Raw genomic sequence first — 5,195 nt, 5'->3', positions numbered from 1 at the left:
TACTGGTACCACCCACTTCATAGAATTCAGCGTATGTCTTGGATTTATGATTGTCAAAATGGTCACAGAACATCTATTGTTGACAATATGTTGAAACTTGGAGGGTTTAGACTGTAACTTATAGAAGATAGAAGGTGTTTTGTGTCGTTTTCATTTCCAGCTTTCATATATAAAAGCATAACCTGTAATCCCATTTTAGTTAATGAAAAATACGATTACAACATTTCTTTTGTTAAAATGGTATCAGAGCACGTACGAATTCCGCAAATTCTGTTCTTCGCTAGATCATTTCTTTTTTGATTAATTCAAAATTTTCTTTGATTTCTTGCTTCGATTCATCATGGATTCTGTTCTTAATACTAATAGTGATGCTAATGCGAAAATAAATGATTCTCATATGTTTCTCGTTTCTAATCTGTTAACTGGAAACGAAAATTATATGCAATGGAAGTACTCGATCCAAATTGCTCTAGGATCAAAGAGGAAAGCCGGATTTATTGATGGCACGACGAAGAAACCAGAATCTGAAGGAGCAGAGCTTGACGACTGGATCATTCTTATTTATTGTGAAGTGAAGTTGAATCTGTTCGAAGCCCAGTTACTTAACATTCTTAGATTTACTTTTGTTCTTCTTTCTATCTTGTGGCTCAATTTCATTTAATTGATAATGTTTGATTTTGATTTTACCGATGTGTTGTTCCTGTTTCTCACTTTATCTCCATTGCCTTTCAAACCATCGAAATCGATGCTTCTTGAAGATGAAAATCAATGTCATGTTGTGAACATCGACCCCGCGACACCTCTTCATCTTCGATTCCTATCTCCCCTTTGCTCCTTTCTAATCAATTGGTGGTGGAAGGAAGAATGAGGAGGTAATGTTTCTTCCTCTTTCACGTTTCTGTACTTTCTGAAAACAGTTACGATATTACAACTTGCTAATGGTCGCATACATCTTTGTTTTGTTTTCTCTATGTGAAGGGAAGAGAGCTGAAACCGATGATACAGTCTCTGATACTCCTGCTACACTTGAAACGTTTGCTGAAAGGTATTAGTAGGGTTTCTTTTTTTGCTTATATATTTTAACCCATAAATAGAGCTCCATCTCTCTTCTTAAAGTCAATGCTCTGCACCCTCTGGAACATCACATGTTCATGGAATTATATATTGTTTGTGTTTATAGAATTGCACACTACCTGTTTGATGTTATGCTTGAGTGAAACTTATATTCATGAATTTTTCTTTTGAATATGGTTCACATATTGTAGTTAATTCAACTTATCATTTTAAATTTTGGTTGGTAATAAAATTATGTTTTTTCACTTGCAATGTTTAAGTTTTTTAGGAATTTACTTTTTGTGGTTTTCAGATAGTGATTTTTCTTTGTTTCAGTAGCTTTGTTGTTCAGTATTTGGCGAATAAATTCTGTATATTGGGGAAAGTTCATGTGTTTTTTTTTTTGCAAATCTTGTATGTATTTTGCTTTGAAGTTAGGGTTCAGCTTGAAGGAACCGGCAATTTTTATAGTTAGTTGGAAAAAGTAATTACTTCATCAATTATACTCACAAATTGCACATGAAAGTTCCTATTTTTAGATTTTTCTTTATGGATTCCTGATATGATGATTTCTTCTGGTTCTTAAAGCTTTTTAAGTTCATTATTGTGAACTGTTATTGACAAAAGAAGTTTCACTTTGCCCAAGAATACCGCTTCTTCAAGGGGTTAGAATTAGGGCTCAATTTTGAGTGAAAGAACATCCTTGGTTTTGTCCTGTTAATGCAATGTCCTAGGTAGAAGTTTATAGTTACTTTTTTAAAATTTTATGTTTTTTTTTAAATCTAAGGTTATAGTGTCTTTTTTAAACTTTTATGTTTTTTTTTTAATTTTCTAGATACTGAGTTTGTTCGTCCAAAATCTACAAAAGGGTATAACCGGATGGTTAGTGATGCTGGATATGGTAGCATCTACAATTTTTGGCCTTAATCATGGTAATCTTATACTACTAAAAGGTCAAAGTTAGGTCACTCAATCCATTTAAATCATCAAAAATTGAAGGCAACTTGATTACAGGAAAGCCATCCACTCCTGTCCCAATCACAGTTCTTGAAGGAGGTAATTACTCATAATCCTTGCTCTTTTTTAGTTGTTGACATACATGTTATGAATGATAAAACCAAAATGCATGTTTCGTGAATTCAACAGCTTCAAGTATTTAACATACATCTGTCAATATTAAGCTTATGAAGTTAAAAATAGAAGAATGAATTTTTTTTCTTTTGTTTAGGTATTCATGTGAACTTGCATCTGTTGTTATCATCATAAAAAATTTGAAGTTGGGACAAATGTTGATGTAATTGGTGTTCAAAGTTGTTGGTATTCTAAAGCATCTATGGTTGTTTGTGTGTTTGTGGTGGTTCCAATATGAATTGTGTGACAATATTTGTAATGAATATTCATTTTTGATGATTAGGGAACCATGTAAAAGGATTTTCAATTATGTAATATATCTATAAAAATCTAAGTAACTACTAAACTTAAATTTATTGCATTTTTATATATTTCAACGAATATTATAAATGGAAATTGGATTTTGTTGAATATTTTATCGTTATGAATTTGTTTTGGAACCTATTTTTGCTACGGAACAAATGGCTACGGAATTTGCTACGGAACAAATAGCTACAGAATTTGCTACGGAACAAATAGCTACGTAATTTGTTACAGAACAAATGGCTACGGAATTTAGTACGGAACAAATGGTTACGGAATTTGCTACAAAACAAATGGCTACAGAATTTGTTACGGAATAAATGACTACGGAATTTGCTACGCTCCCCATTGTTACGAAATTGTTATGGAAGTGTGTTGTAGTTAAATTGTTACGAAATAAGCGTCATAGCAAAACTGCTACGGAACTATAATTCTGTAGCTAAACAGTTTGCTATAAGAAATATAACTACGAAATCTCATTGACGAATTCCGTAGCAACTTCTGTAGTTATTTAGATTTAGCTACGGAATTTTAGCTTTTAGCTACGGAATTTTTTCGTAGTTAAATCAAAATTTTCTTGTAGTGATTCTTTCCCTATATTGTGCCACATGTTCTTCAAGATTCGTAGTCCCATCGTAAGTTTTTATGTTAGGAGTTTGGAAACATTTTTGGACATAGGTATCAACTATCGCATGAGTAAATCTCGAGATCTTGTGACTGGTGGGAGATGCTTCAGGCATAGGCTGGACTATCCCCGGTATACTTGAAATCATTTGCTTTTAAATGTTAGATTTCTTTGGCCATAATTGGACTTATTCCTATATCAAGATCCATGGAGTTAGTATGGGTGGTTTTACTATTAAAGAAATTACTAGTATTTTTGTTATTAGGAGTATTAAAGGTTTCATCAAGATCCTGGGTCACAGGAGTTTGGATGCTTGGGATTATTCTCTATGTTGGGGTAGCAACAGATGTTGGAACTGTCAATTCTGGTCGTTTCCCTAGGGATCCTAGATGATCAAAATTCATGATCCTCAGCTACAAGATTGAAAGTGTCGTCTCCTGAGGTTTTCGGATCTCTTCCCTTATCCTCTCCACTTCCTTGAGCAGCGTTCTGTTGTCTCCTATTGTTAAGCCACCTGCTGCCTCTACGTCTTCGTCGTGTAGAAGAATTCGTTATTGGAGACTGAGGCAAGAGGATCTTGGGATCCCAGGGATCATGGGGAAACCGGGGGAGTATTCTTCTTTGGTACATCGGAAGTTTTCCTCAGGCCAGGCAGCCCGCTTGGAGGCGGTGGAAGATTTTTCGGAGGATTACGAACACCACGGCCCCACAGTGGGGGCCAAATTGTTTTGGTCAAAAATCAATGAAATGGATATCAACCAAGGTGTATGAGAGGTTGTGGTGTTGTGAATAACGTGAGTACTAAATTGAGATAAAAATAACACAAGTGGTTTACAAGGAAATCTCTTTATCCTTGCTAGGATCTCCGGCATAAAACCTTAGGAGGTGATAATGATCACCTGCCTTGTATGATCTTATTGATTTGAATATAAATTATTGATATGATGATAGAAATACGATTACAAGTTTTTGCCTAACTCTAGGTCTATAATGTGTCAAAATAGTGTGTCTGTTGTGTGTGCTTTACATATATATATATATATATATATATATATATATATATATATATATATATATATATATATATATATATATATATAGTCTAGGTTAAGTGAATAAAAGTCTGATATTTCTAGGATCTTGTTGAACTAGTATTTGCACGTGCATTGACTTGGTATTTCCAATTCTTAAGCTTGATTGAAGCGATTCTTCATTGAGAATGAGTCTTATGTTGACTATTTCTACACATGTAGATAATAATCAAGAAATATATCTATTAATTTCGTTAGGAAATAATAATGGCGAAGTTCATGATCCTGTATGTTTCGGGATCTTGAGACTCCTTTAAAATTCGGGATCCTAGATAGGTTTTAGGATCTTGACCCCTAACACTCATCTTTTAATTACTACAAATTAACAAGGCGGGTGATCATTATCACCTCCTAAGGTTTTATGTCGGAGATCCTAGCAAGGATCGAGGGCTTTCCTTGTAAACCACTTATGCAATCATATTCGAATTTCCACAAACACTTCACCAACAAACACAACAGCCTCTCATTCAATTTGGGTAACATCATCGTAGACTATTTTTTACCAAAAAAAAGGGAAGGGCCCAGCATGATCGCATCGCAACGACAAGTGTTCAACATTTTTTATTTTGGGATTATACTCTGATAACTATTCTTCCACATTGTCATACTTTGATGGTTTGAAATGAATGGTTGATGATTTTGGTTGATTTAAAAATAAAATTTTTACTATATAGTTGGACTCCATAAAGTTGGCAACTTTATGGATCCTTGGGGTCCCCTTATGGACATATGCTCCATATTTGAAGTTTAATAGAGTCTTGATGTTATGCATGGAGTTTTGGGTCTAATTTCCTGTATTTTTTTTACTTAGCTTAGGCTCAAGGCACTCATTAGACATCATGCCAAAAAAGCAACAATTTTTATAATGTTTGGAGTGTAATAAGGCCTTCTAGAGAGTATGAGTGAGTTGCTTGAAGGATTAAGAGCTTAATGTATTAAGCTAGTCAGGACAGTTCCCACGACGTGGAGATTTAGCCTCCACGACGTGCGTT

General features: G+C 34.2%; 1 long non-coding RNA gene across 2 annotated transcripts; it reads left to right on the top strand.

Annotated features, from left to right (window-relative positions):
- The first annotated feature begins 207 nt into the window (after nucleotides 1-207).
- Nucleotides 208-2,540, top strand: LOC145053723 (uncharacterized). Of its 2 annotated transcripts, XR_013684594.1 has the most exons (5): nucleotides 208-597; nucleotides 759-872; nucleotides 979-1,045; nucleotides 1,889-2,109; nucleotides 2,282-2,540. It is a non-coding gene; the product is annotated as an uncharacterized LOC145053723 (long non-coding RNA). The 2 variants fall into 2 exon arrangements; XR_013684593.1 differs by having other exon boundaries at nucleotides 208-872.
- The last annotated feature ends 2,655 nt before the right edge of the window (nucleotides 2,541-5,195 follow it).

Source organism: Lactuca serriola, chromosome 5, assembly GCF_051521515.1.
Source record: "Lactuca serriola cultivar US96UC23 chromosome 5, Lser_US96UC23_V15, whole genome shotgun sequence".
Classification (NCBI taxonomy): domain Eukaryota; kingdom Viridiplantae; phylum Streptophyta; class Magnoliopsida; order Asterales; family Asteraceae; genus Lactuca; species Lactuca serriola.
The sequence above is the reverse complement of the archived record's forward strand: the minus strand, read 5'-3'. Positions and strand labels throughout refer to the sequence as shown.